Source organism: Gopherus evgoodei, chromosome 2 (assembly GCF_007399415.2).
Source record: "Gopherus evgoodei ecotype Sinaloan lineage chromosome 2, rGopEvg1_v1.p, whole genome shotgun sequence".
Classification (NCBI taxonomy): Eukaryota; Metazoa; Chordata; order Testudines; family Testudinidae; genus Gopherus; species Gopherus evgoodei.
Window position 1 is genome coordinate 30,762,525 of NC_044323.1, and position 14,227 is coordinate 30,776,751.

The 14,227-nt window shown below is 43.1% G+C and overlaps 1 protein-coding gene across 4 annotated transcripts in view; it reads right to left on the reverse strand.

Moving 5' to 3' along the window:
- Positions 1 to 14,227, reverse strand: part of JCAD (junctional cadherin 5 associated) — an 87,434-nt gene that overhangs the window by 57,549 nt on the left and 15,658 nt on the right. For 2 of the 4 annotated variants that reach the window (XM_030550265.1, XM_030550260.1), the window contains exon 1: positions 9,718 to 9,839. The exons of the other annotated variants lie outside the window; for them this stretch is intronic. The gene's annotated coding sequence lies outside the window, so the exon portion shown is untranslated. Of the gene's footprint in view, positions 1 to 9,717; positions 9,840 to 14,227 lie in introns of those variants that run through there. 4 annotated transcript variants of the gene reach the window in all.

Here is a 14,227-nt window from a genome sequence, read left to right on the forward strand (position 1 = left end):
TGCTCTTCTCATCAAACTCTTCTGTTTGGCAAACTTTAATGCAGTTTACCTAAATCCGTGCTAGACTGTAAAAGGCCTAATCGATTTAACATGTTTATTCCTGATGATGTCAGGCAATGATTATAACAAGCCACCAGATGAACTGATCTGTTGGCAGGTAGACTTAGGTTTCCAATCAGAGGCTTATAACATTAAAGTCAAACGCTCTTAGCATAGCTCATTCCTGAAAAAATGTATCCACCCTGGATAAAAAGTTTTCAGTGAGTTACACCAACACCACAAAGAAAAAATCCCTCCCTCCCTCCCAATAGTGTGCTGCATTCTCATATTGATACCTTAAAGACTAGCATGCAGATGTGGAGATACATTTCAAAAAGGAATTAGAAGTAAATCCAGGATTAGAAGTAAAAGTTTCCATTTAAACCCTAAATACCACAAGTTACAATGTTATCAGCACCATGATTAGAAGGATGAAGAAACTCTTTAAATATAGGAATGACGGAAGAAGAAAAAGTTCTGCTCTCAGTCTTGCACAGTAATGTGCAGATGTAGTGTCTCCTCTGCCTGTGTGTGTATGTTTCCTGCTTGACATTAGCAGGAAATCTACACATATAGGTTTGCAGAATACTGAAGATGACCACTACTGTGAGCATCTCAGAAGAGAAATTGGCTGTCCATCTGTATACATGTGGTATACTGTATGTTTCCTGTAGCTGGCCATTGTACTCCAGTTGTATTACAAAGCATGTTTCAAAGGGACCATCATTTCTTCTGAAATTACTGGCACCGGGGGAGCAGCAGACCTAGCAAGCATGATTTCAGGAGTTTATATATCTTTCAATCCCATGAAATAGGTCCAAGTAGCAATTTTCTTGGAAAGCCAAACACAGAGGTTTTACTTAGGCTGGAAATGGCAAAGTATTTGTATTACAAAAATAGTTACAATGCACTAGATATTTTGCTGATTGCAATAATTGCAGCAGCAATTTCCTTTTATCTAGTTCAAAGTCTCAGTTGCTTCAAGTTTAGAGCTGTCGCAGAGCCAAATGAATAATACAGGGCCCACATTCAATGGAGACAGTGCACCCAAACCAGCTGCTGGCAGTGGCCTACTTTTGCCAATCTACAGGGAGTGAGGGAAGGACCGAGTACACCAGGATGCAAGCTCCCATCTACAGTTAACATTACTCTGAAAATAGCCTATCAGAAGTATCATAGGTTAGAGCAACAACTGGATTCTTGAGGGGGATAAGCCAGCATTTACACCAAACTCTACATACAGGCAGAAATCAGTATTACTGCAAAGCTATCATATTTGAAATAAGAAGGCACTCACACGATGGCATATAAGATCATGTTAACGTGAAGAAACATCGGGCACATTATGAAATTAGGGGGAATCAAAAGAAAATTGAGCTGTAGCCAATCTCTTTGAGAATGAAGGTGGCACATCTTAACACTGTTAACTGTCTAGGAGAGGATTTTTTTTTTAAAATGACATAACATTTTGTTTTAACTTTAGAAAAAGGCTCTGTAATCTAACACGCTAAAGACCAATTCCCAACCAAATCATCCCAGCCATGGCTTTGTCAAACCTGGCCTTAAAAACCTCTAAGGAAGGAGATTCCACCACCTCCCTAGGTAACCCATTCCAGTGCTTCACCACCCTCCTAGTGAAAATGTATTTCCTAATATCCAACCTAAGCTGACAAAGTCCTAGTGCAGAGGATCCTAAACATCCAACCTCTTCTCATTTGCCATTTAAGCAGATTTATAATTTACAGATTATTATATCTTTACAAGCCTACCGCAGCATAGTTAGTCATAACTAGACAGATAGCCACTGTAACAGGAGTGCATACAGAGTGGCATGTGTGCACCACAGGATAACTGAGGAGTAAGTGAACCTTAGTTTTCTAGGTACTTTTTACAGGAGACTGATGAAAGTGTAGCTTTTCTGTGAATTTCTGATAGATCCCTCAGCAGGAAACAATTACATGTAATACCAATTTCCTGCAGAATCTCACAAATCCGTCCCTGCAGGGATTTCACCTTTCAGTGGTCTCTACTGTACAGTACACAAATCTAATTGGAATGGTACAAAGGCAGACCTGTGAAGCAACACATGTTTTGCACTCTCTGAAGGCTGGAGAAAATAGTCTCTCATCTTTTAATAAAAGAGTGTCGCCAAACTATGCACCCTCCAGTGATCAAGATGATTCTGCACAAAGCCAAGAGGTGGATGTAACACATGGTGGAGAGGACGGGAACAGCACATACAGCAGGTCCTGCTGCTTTTGAGGCACGACATTATACTTCTGCCTTGACAGCAAAATTGGTAAGAGTTATGTCTGTGATAATTGGACACACTTGGGCATTGAAACATCAGTGAAAGGGTGCACTTCCCTAATGACAGCCTGCTAGAAAGGGAAAAGCCTCCTGGGAATGCATTTCAACACCACTGAACTCTCCAGCTACACCATCAGGATAAAAGCGGCTGTCACCCCAGAGCTCTCTTGGAACGGTTGTCATTCTCCACCAGTAATAGCAAGGGTGCCAATCTGAGGAGATCACAGACGCAAACATCAGATACACATTTAAAAACAAATTAGAGAGAGTTGTTAACTAGAAACAGATCTTCAGCTGGTGAAAATTGGGTTAACTTCACTGAAGCCGAAGGAGCTACACCAGTTTACCCCACAGGATGATTTGGCCCAAGAGTCCAGCTCCTAGTGGGCGTGCATCCATAAATAAACTACCACCACAATTGGCACTAACAGGTATTCTTGTTGGCAGACTCAGCAGGGAGAGCGAGGGCTGAATGGACAGGGAATATGCACTACCTTTGCCCCAGGGTTGACCCCTTCCATGGGGGTTGAGGCAGGACAGTAACGGGACTCTCACACTGCTGCCTGTGCTGTTTCTGCTCTGTAGGTGAACAGAGATTTCCAGTCTCCAGGAGCCTCAGCCTGGCAATGAAAATTCACCTACACTACACTCACTTAAAGAAACCAAACAAAATAACCCAGGAGTTCTACTGGGTTATTGTCATAATCATTAGCTCACCTTTTTATTTTGGATGCCACTGTCTTTTCTCGTAGCTGCTGCTTTCTTGAATGGCTGCCAGCATGAATGTGGGCCCAGTTTTCAAAGGACCCCCACTTTCTGTACACTGAGCATTTGCTCAGGCCTCCAAACCACAGATTTACATAGCCAAAGTGGGTACTAAAGTATGCAGTTTCCCGATTACTGTGTACAGGCATGTGCACACACAGACCTTAGGCCCTTTGAAAACTTACTTCTGTGTATGTGCATTTGTCTGTATTATTCTTTAAAGCATCATAATATATATCAGATGTGCAGACACCATGATCAGCAGCTAACTGCACATTTGTGGCACTGGTAACAGAATGAACCGGTGAGCTTGGCCAGTAGCGTTTACCTGTAAGCAATCTGACATATCGCCCTAGCAAAGGAGGATGGTAAACACAAGCCAGTCCATTACAAGATAGCCTGTATCTTAGAAATTCTGACAGGTAAACACCAAAGAGACTTGTCCTACTTGGTCATGGTTATAAATATTCAATTGGTGTTTTTTTTTTAAACTCTATGTCTTTTCCAGTATTGAGCTATTTATTAACTCCAGCTCTGGTGGACTTGACATTAACATTCCAGTTGAATCTTATCTCAGTTTCTAAATGTAGCACCCTTACGGCTTTATCATTTAAAATGGAATTTCAGCATGGAAAGCGCATTGTCATCTAAGACTTAATTTTGAGCGTTAATAAAGAAAGGTAACAAGGTATGTGCTGCTGGCAAAGTAATAATTCAAATCTTCACTAGGATGGGGCTGAAATAATGAGAGGACTAGAACAGCTGGGAAAGCTCTTTAGCTGCAGTTTCTGGGGACCAAGCTGTGCCATGCTGCTCTGCAGATATGCAAGGAAGGGAGTAGGGTGCCTCTGAGTGGCAGCCAGGAACAAATGCATTCCCTGCCTGTTTTGGAGTCCAGAAACTGCTCCCTCTCTATACCCCTTGAAACAGTGGGTGTGGAGGAGATGAGGTTATGGATCTGTCCCCAAGCACTGGCAAGCAGAGCGGACAAGGTTGATGGGGGGAATATGTGGCACCCCTGTATGTGTGCCAGGGAGCTCTGAAAGGAAATCTCCCCACCCCAATGCAGAGTGGTGTCTAAATAACACAACAGAGGGGGTGGAGGAAAGGGGAGTGTAGAAGAACAGAGTGTAAAAATCTGTGACCGTTTCAGCCTTTGACTTTCTGTGCTGGTCTCTAGCACCTGAAGAGAGCAGAGAGAGGGAACAGTTCTGTGCATGATACTTGAAGAAAGCATGAAGCTATCTGTAGCAATTTTTAAAAAATTGTTCATAGCTTTCTAACTTGGGGGAGTTGAGGGGCACAGGGTATTATCTCTTTCAGAAAAGTCAGAATTTAGAGGCCACTTTTGCTATTTTCAAAGAGCTTAACATCTACAAGTCAAGGCGCTGGCCTGCTCTCTAGACTAAGATGAGCTTCTGTGTTCAGACTGATTGCCATAACACCATCTCTTGGCTATTTGGAAAGTTAATTATTTTTTCTCCACTACAGCTGGTCAAAAATGCATTTTTCCCCTCATGAAAAATTTTGAAACAAAAATTTCTCATTTCATGTGTTTCACTTATCCCAGAAAATTACACATAGTGTTTCCATCCAACATTTTGATTATGTTTGATTCAAACGTTTTTTTGAAAACTAAAAAAAGGTTGAAAGGTCAAAATTTTGGATTTTGTTTTTCCATAGATCCCAAAGCTGGAAGGGACCATTGTGATAATCTCATCTGGCCTTCTGTGAATCACAGGCCATAAAACTTCCCCAAAATCTTAGAAAAAACATCCAATCTTGAGTTAAACATTGTCCATGATAGAAAATTCCCCACAACCGTGGTAAATTGTTCCAACGGTTAATTACACTCACTGTTAAAAATTCTCACAGTCTGAATTTGTCTAGTTTCAACTTCCAGCCATTGGATTATGTTATACCTTTTGCAGTTAGATTGAAGAGCCCACTATTAAATATTTGTTCCTTATGTAGTTACTTACAGGCTGTAATCAAATCACCCCTTAAGCTCCTCTTTGTTAAGCTAAATAGACTCAAGGAGCTCAGTCACTATAAGGCAGGTTTTCTAATCCTTTAATCATTCTCATGGCTCTTCTCTGAACCCTCTCTAATTATTCAAAAACTTTCTTAAATTGTGAGCACCAGTACTGGACATAATATTGCAGCAGAAGTCACACCAGTGGCAAATACAGAGGTAAAATAACCTCTCTACCTTTACTCAAGATCCCCCTATTTATTCATCCAAGGATCACATTAGCCCTTTTGGCTACAGCATCACAGTCGGAGCTTATGTTCAGCAGATTATCCCTCTCCCTCCCCAAATCTTTTTCAGAGTCACTGCTTCCCTGAAAGTACATTCTTTGTTCCTAGATGTTTACAATTACATTTAGCTGTATTAAAATGCTTGCCATTTTCTCTATCCTGCCTTTTCACTGCTGAATTCAATAGGCTGAAAAAATGTTTAGTTTTCTCCCTCATTTATTTCCACCTTTCCCTTTCCACTCTACCTTTTAAAAACTTCATCAGCTTTAGAAAAGCTACAGTACTTTCCTCTTGCAACTCTGCAAGTTTTCTAAAGTTGGAGCCGTTTTTGTTCTTTTTACACTGTGATTTTTCAAAAGGAAAGATAGAAAAATGTAAAAAAAACAAGAAAAACCATTGTACATTATTCATTGTATTGAACTGAGTGACAAAAAGAGAGAAAGGAGGAAAAACAAAAATTCAAAATTTTGAAAAAATGTTTTCAAAAAATGAAACAATTTAAATTAAATGTGAAATTAAATGAAAATGCTAGTTTCAGTTCACTTTGAGTTTTTCCATTGAAAAATTTAATCCAAAGTGACATCTTCCTGCAACAAGCATCATTTTTGATGAAATCTCACTTTTTGGCAGGAACACTTTTTGACTAGCTTTGCTCACTAATATGGAGGATTCCACATATTCTTCCATCACCTCTGGGCTAGATTCCTACAGTTTGTTCTGCTTTGGGTTCCCTTTGAAGTTGATCCAGAAATTGCACCACCTGCTGAAGAAAGCTTCTCATTTGCTTCACATGGAGGTAGAAAGTATGTTGCTTATCCTTTGATATGTGCACTCATTGCCAATAAGCCAATGGATGCACCCTAAGGCTTTAATGGTGAAATATAAAAAGCCATGGGGCACATAGCCCAGCTTTCCAGTATCTCATCTGATATTCATGTCACTTCATCTATTTGTATTCATAATCTTGTAGATGTTGGGATTTCTCTAACAATCTCTAATCCAAACACGGCATTTCCCACTTGAGATCTCAGAAAGAGAGGAGCCAGGGTAAACATGTAATTTACATGTTAATAGAGGTCTGCGTCCTAAACTAGTTAGCCACACAACTGGTAAATTAACTGATATGCATTTTTTAAATTGCAAAAAAGACCACAAGTTAAAATCTGTGTTTGTAAAAGCAATAAAGAAACAATGAAAGAAGAAAGGATTAAACTTCTTTTTATCTGTGGCATTTTGAAGTGTTAATTGATATCAGGGTAAATCCAGGATTGAAATCATTCTACAGCACTGAAGACTATCATTAAGTCATGTGTATGAAAGGAAGTTGTACTTTAGGCTATCCAAAAGCTTACACAAAGACAAAGGCATAGTTTGATACAGCTCTAAAAGGAATTACTCCTTGCTGCCATTTGTGTCACCTTTACTCATAATGGAGGGACAAGCTAAAGGAACAGACCTTGGCAGGGCTGGTGCAAGGAATTTTTGTGCCCTAGGCAAAACTTCCACCTTGTGCCACCCCCTGCCAGCTAAGCCAGCCCCCACTAGGGATCTCCCCCCCACAACAGTAACCCCCCCTCCCTGCAGCAGCTAACCCACCTGGGGAAACTGCCCCCACGGCAGCTAACCCCACCCTGTGCAACTCTTAATACTTGCTTGTACAGTCTTATTGTAGGGCCTATTTTAAAGTGTATTGTTACCTTTAGCCAGTCTCCAGTCAACACTGCAGGAAGTTAAAGCATGGTTTTGCATGTATGTCTTGTGTTTTATTTTAATTGGGAAGCTACCAAATCAGTTGTGGAGAAGTAATATGCTGTCATTGAAACCTTTACAAAATTACTAACAGTACAAGTGAAAACAATGACACCTGATGTGCACTGGTATAAATAAGAGAACCAGACCCAGAAATTCTGGCATGCTTTGAGAAATAAACACTTATGCAGTATGTAATTACTGAATTACAATTGATAGTGTTTCTGATGCATGCTCTTAAGTTGACAAGCACTGTTATCTTTAGCAATATTAGTTGCCTATTCCACTTTCATATCAGAAACATCTGGCAGACTTTTGTACTATCAGGGTGAAAAAAATAACCACTAACTATTAGCAGCTTCATTCTTTGAATAAATTCTTTAAAGCTAACTTTACACTTGGAGCTAATTTTCCTAACCAAGTTGCAGTACTCTGTGAACAGGGGCTGACTGTATACTAGAGATGCAGGTAGACCTGTAACTATAGGTATACAGACATTACCAAAATGTTTGTTACAATACTTACTGGTATATTCAAAGTAAATAATTCCATTGGAGTCACTTCTGCATGTGTGAATTTGATGCTCTTCATTAGCTAGAACTAAGCACAATGAACCACTCTTACACTAGTGAGAATCTGGAATAACACCATTAAATTTGTCCTTGTGTGGGCAGGCACTGTTCCATTCTGGATCCCACTTCTACCAATACACCTTAATCCTGATCTGAAACTTCCTGTGGGTGCTGGGGTGGCCTGCTCTTTTAAAGCTCTGAGACCTGGAGCTGGCCATCTCCATCCTGTTAGCCTGCCTCACACACCTGGGATGGGGTCTGGGGTTAATTAGTAGGACCAGCTGAGTATGTAAGAGCTGATTCTCCCATACAGAGGAGTAGGTGGGGAAAATGTATTCAGGAAGCTTAAAGAGAGACTGTAGAACACGGGAGAGGTTCCTGCAGGGAAGACCTTGAGACAAGGGAAGTTTCTCTAACTAGGGAGGGCTAGGAGTAACCTGCTAAGGCAGGAAGGACCTTGAGACACCAGAAGAGTTTGGGGCTATTCCTAGCTTAAGGCTGGAGAGAAAACTTCTGGGTTTATTGCTGAACTTTAGTATAATAAACCATGCCCTAAGGAGGGCTGTTGTCATTGCATTCAAGAAAGTCTGTATGAAGTTGATTTAAGAAGTCCCTTGAAGAAAAGGAAAGTGAGGTAAGTCACCTGCAGAGCAACCTCTGGCCCTGGGGAAGGGCTCAAGAAGCATCTATTGGGTGTCTGGGAAGTGGGTGGGCGAAGCCCGCCCACTGCTAAAGGATCCTCCCCCAGCCTAAGGGGAGGAACCACAGGGCCACAGAACCCACTGAGTGCGGGGGACAACTAATAAAAGAACAGGGACAGGTAAAAGAACAGGGACAGGGGTGGTTTCTACCAGGGAGAAATGCTGATTAAAGTTTAGGTTGAGGCCATTCAAATCTTTCCCACCTGTGACCCTGAGTCAGGACTGAAACCCAATAGATATTTTACTCAGAATGGGGTTAATCAGGAGCTTCTCCATTTAAGCCAATAGTTACTCCAGTATAATACTGGAGTAAGTGAGCAGGAAATCAAATCCTAGGCCTCCAGAGGAAACAGGCCTTTAGTTCAGAGCCCTTCACTGAAAAGAAGGGTTTGTAATAGAAACAAAGATCTATAGTTTCATATAAATTACAATAATAAAAGAAATGCATAAGCAATCAAATAAAATATGCAATTAATTTGTATATGAATCTCTTGCTCCCAACTCTTACTCAAGATAGTTATATAATTGGAAAGCTAGATCAGTGAATGGACTTCAGTTATGTTTCTTTCTGAAACATTGTATCTGCCCTTCCCCCCCAAGCACTTGATTTGGGAGATGCTTGAACAGGTTATTATTTATGACAGTACAAACTGGTGGTACCAGGCATGCCTCTGCAGTAGGGAAGGAAAATACTAGCACCAGCTTCTTTGCACTGCATATGTATGTGATGAGATAATACTCATCTGGCACTGAGCAGCTACTGGAACTCACTAAATCTTTGTTTTGTAATTGCATGCAGAACAGCTACTGCCAGCATCATACATGATTATATAGCATGCTGTAATAAATTAAAGATCTCAATAAAGCTCTAAATTGTGTAAAGTTCATGTTATTTCCAGAACTTTGGCTAAACAGTCAGGGCCTGATTCCCCTCTTACTTACACTGTTGTAAATCAGAAATAGCCAATTGGAAGTTAATAGAACTACACAGGTGTAAAACTGGTGCAAGGGAGTCAGTGGCTTCTTAAACTCAGGTGGAAGATATCAGAGATGAATCACTCTAAAAAGCTGTATTAGTATTTATATGGTAACCTATAGTTAATTTTAACTAGTCCATGTTACTGGCATTTGTAAAGGAACTGGGAATCAGCCAGTCATTAGAAATTGTTTTATGTCCTGCAACATCTTGCCATATAGAATATTATTCTGTTAATCAAACTACATGATGAGGTATTTCCAGTTCAAAACCCATCTGGATAAATATGGCCAAATTCTGCTCCCTCTTACATTGCTGTAAAATCTAGGATAACTCTACTGACCTCAGCTTGGTCCAGAGTGCATCCCTGTGGCTTTTGTTGGTAAATTGGTGGGACAGTTCATCTCTCATAGCACTAACAGGAGCAGAGTGTCCAGTTCCATGGTGTTCTGGAACTATCTGTTTGAATGGCCACGTTTGAGTGAAACAAAAATGAAAGAGATGTGGAAAAATCTCTTTATGCCTATAAAAGGATCACATCGAAACCACAGGATTTTGTATAGGAACCTATTTCCTTAAATAGTAGTAACTGTCATTAGATACATTCCCTCCGTTAAACAAATGGTGGCACAGAAAAGAACTACTATATCACACAGCCATTCCCTCCTCCTCCTCCTCCTCCCATGTCTCTTGCCTTCAGAAACTGCAGATTTCAGACACAGAAGAGGAAAGTGATTGCAAAATAAATATACAATTAAGGGAAAATCTGCAGGGTGGGATTTCACTGCCCTCCTCAAAACCCACCATTTTCTTCATCTGAACTAGAGTAACTGAAACCTTGAACTAATTCTTACTGGACTGCTAAAATATTGTACAAATTCACACTGGAGACCAGCCCCCTGAGGCATAGCCAGGGTCCAGAATGAACTAGAGAAGAGTGAAGAGTCTGAACTGTTTAGCCCTGCCTTAGAAGCCACTGAGCCCAATCCTGCCGTTATCGACCAGCCTGGATAATCCTACTGATGTCAGTCAGGGCAGGAGTTGTCAGTGTCCCTTGTTTAGGGTAGGATTCTGACTGCTCCTCAAGGGCCAGTGGTTGAGGAATTTGGGTGATTCCATAGAGGGTGTGTGGCAGAAGTCAGTGACTCTGCTCCCTATGTGAAATGGAACCTAGTTTTGTAGGAGCATCCCACACATCGCAACAGAGTGGGGTTGGCAGAGGATGAAGCAGAACAGGTAAGAGGAGAAATGGGAACAGGGCCACAGGGTCCACCATTGCATGGAATGACTGGCCAATGCCTCCAAGGCAGCAGCTCCAGTTGCTGCAGCTTCAAGTCCAGCTACTACCCTGCAAGCTAGAGAGGGCTAGGAAGGGGGAGAAGATTCCTGACACCCCAACCCTTATGGAGCCCCCTTGGTACCAAGCATGGGGTGGGAGAAGGGTTAGGGTTGGAGAAAGAAGATAGGCTTTAATATTTACATTGCATGAGAGACCCCTCAGCCTGAGCATAACCTTTACTATGAGGTTTGTTGGAAATGGCAGTGGTTGTCATTTATAGGGGGAGTCTGTGTGGTGATTTGCTGATTAGCATGATACACATGCTGTACCGAATGGTCTGTGTAGCCCTTCCCTTTCCCTGGCAAAGTGAGGGTGTTCTCTGTGGCCCTGGGGATAATTATTGGTACGGTGAATTGCAGGGCTGGCTCTAGGCACCAGCAAACCAAGCACATGCTTGGGTCAGCACATTTTCAGGGGCAGCATTCCGGCAATCCTTTTTCTTTTTCTTTTCTTTTCTTTTTTTTTTCTCTTCAGGCAGCAAAAGCCTAGAGCCAGCCCTGGCAGCAGCAGCGCATCGTGCCCGGGGGGGCTCCCTGGGGCCACTGTGGTTCGTGCCGTGAGGGAGCAGCGCCCGCATGTTGTGGCTGGGCTGGGCAGGCGCAGAGAAGGGAACACTCGGGCTGGGGGCTGCCCCGAGGGGCACACAGAGTAGCCTGCAGATGCCGCAGGGTGGACCCCCCCCCAGCGCCGCAGTTGGGGCTGAGCGAAGTGGCCCGGGCTGCCCAGTGACTGTGGCAGGGCGGCCAGAAGAAGCAGCAGCAGCAGCGGGGCTAGATAGGGCAGGGTGCTGCCATGCGGGACCCATGTCCTGCTCTCCAGGGCTCCGCTTTTTCTGGAGCTGCCTTGCCCTGGCTTCTCAGCCCCTGCCGAGGTGGTCCCCCAGCTCTGCCCTCCTGGGTCCCAGCCAGTCCTGGAGGCAGGAGCCCTCGCTGGAGGGACCCTGGGCTGAGGCGCAGCCCAGGAGCCCCACTGCTTACCCTGACCCTGCCAGCACTGGACCGGCTGGAGGCAAGGTGGGAATGGGCAGAGTCAGCACTGGTGGGGGGGAGCCCAGGGCTGCAGCAGCAGGGAGTGTGTGGGGGGCGAGAGAGCCCAGGGCTGGGGCGGCAGGGGGTGTAGGTGGGGAATAGCACTGGTGGGGGGGGGAAGAGCCCAGGGCTGGGGCAGCAGGGGGTGCAGGTGGGGGATGGCACTGGTGCAGGTGGGGGGAGGGGAAACAGCTAAAAAATTTTTGCTTGGGGTGGCAAAAACCTAGCGCTGGCCCTGGTGAAGGGCAATCTCTGCCTCCCTCACAAAAAACTTGAATAAAGGGCTTTGGAGAGAAGTCACACCACAGACTGCATGCCAAGCCTGGAGCACTGCAGCACCCCATGTGGACATGAGCATTGCAGGCCTATAGCTCACACCCCCAGCTCAGTATGTGGCCCCCTTGCTTGCCTCCAGAGAGGCAACACAGAGCTGTGGCCAGGGCTCTGGACTAGGATGCAGGAAACCAAGATTCAAATCCCTGTGCTGCCAATGGTCTGCTGTGGGAGCTTGGGTGAGTAACTTCATGTCTGCCTGTGGCCAATTTCTCTCCCACTCCCACTATTCAGTTGTTGATTTAAATAGTAAGCTCTTTAGAGCAGGGAGTGTCTGTCATGATGGCATTGCACAGCCCTTAGCGCGATGGGATCCCAGTCTCAGTTAGGTCCTGTAACATAAATAAAAAAAAAAAAAAATAAAAAGTTACAGAGTGACCACCCCCAGAACAGTGAATTGCTGTATTTCTTCTGCTTTGGGGGCTCTTCTGTGCCTTCACTCAGTTCCACCCTTTGTGAATAGCAGGGCACTTGCTCTGCATATGTACATTTCTAATAAAAATATGAATGTTATTAATGAAGGACATTTAGGACTCTCATATTCAACCTCTCACCCTGTATAGTGTGTATCTGAAGGGAAAGAGAGGTGGTGTGAATGGAGGGACGTTGCACCAGAAAGAACACCGAATTAACTGGTTTTCATACTTCTTGAACTTTTTAATGTGACCTGGCAGCAAACCAGTGCAAATGACGTGTTATTTTTCCCTGCCTTTGTCCCAAAGTGTGTATTTCATGGGCTTAAAAGAATAGTCTATTAAATGTGATAAATGAGGCCATTTGGCACCAGCCTTTTAGCTTTTCTATTAAAATGTGACACAAGATAATGAGGAGGACTTGAAGAAATCCTTTGTGGTGTTGGAAACCTGGGGCACATGATATATGGAGTGGATTTTAAGCCTCTTCCATCATGTGAATGAGATCTGACAATATTCCCTTCATACCTCGAGAGTCTTTGACAGAAAAATCAGAGACAAGAAAAAAAATCACTAATGGACCAAAAATCAGTGACAGGTTTGGGGGCCGGGGGAGCAATAAAGATAAGAAGGAATTCACTTAGTGTGGAGCAAACCTGTCTCTGCTTGGTTTCTTTAACCTTTTATTTTAGAATTTGGTTAACAGCACATTTGTCTCCACAGTGGTATCCCTAATTAGCCAGACTTTCTCAATAACAAATTTGGTAAAAAGCCTCAAGAGATTTAGTCTTACCTCCACTGAAAGGAATTATGGACTAGATTTGGCCTCTACAGTGGAGGCTGGAGGGAGTGGTGCTGCAGGACCTGGATTATACAATCTCCAGGTGGGGAGATCCTTTTAGGCTCCTTTGTGCCACCAGAGCAGGCCAAAGTGGGCCAGACTGGAAAAGGGAATTCACCGTTTGTTCAGAATTATACATTTTGGGCCACGTGCTGTTCATCTCTATAGTTACATGCAGCTGCACTGATTTGATGAGCAAATTGGGTGGTTGCACATGCAAATAGCTGTTCAGACAACTGATTTTTACAGTAGGAATATAACCCAGGACACTTGTAGTAAGAGGTAATGCCTAGGTTAATTTAGATTAACTGAGCATGGAATTTGAATGTGACCTTTATTTTCTATGCACGTCCCCTGACTAGCACTTTAATCTGTACAGTAATTGCACTTTTACTACATATACCTCATACATTAGGAAATGTTCTACTGTGATGTGAGAGAGATGTATGCCCATAGAAATGCTAACCGAATGTAAAGAAAATTTCATAGGCTTTATTACCATACATTAGGCACTTCAAAAATACCACTTGTATTTTAATTCTGCCTACATTCTAAATGCTGTACTTGTACCTTTCTCCTGCTCTCACCTTTGTGCTTTCCTCCATGCTATCATTAAAGTGCAGCACTTCCTCCCTTTCCTTCTGCCTAAAAATCAACACACATATACAGAGCAAGAGAGAGACACAGATGGCTGTAGCCACAAACAAATAAGCAAAGAGACCAGAGTCTCTGGAAGTTTGAATCTATGTTGTATGTATCAAATATGGTCTGTGTTTGAATTAGATTGTCCCATGAATCTTCTGCAGGCTCTGGGTGAGAGCCACAAGGGGACTTAGGCACTGCAATGCTGAGCATCATGGTGTTCAGGCTGCAGGAAGGCACCTCATGCCGCTTAGCAC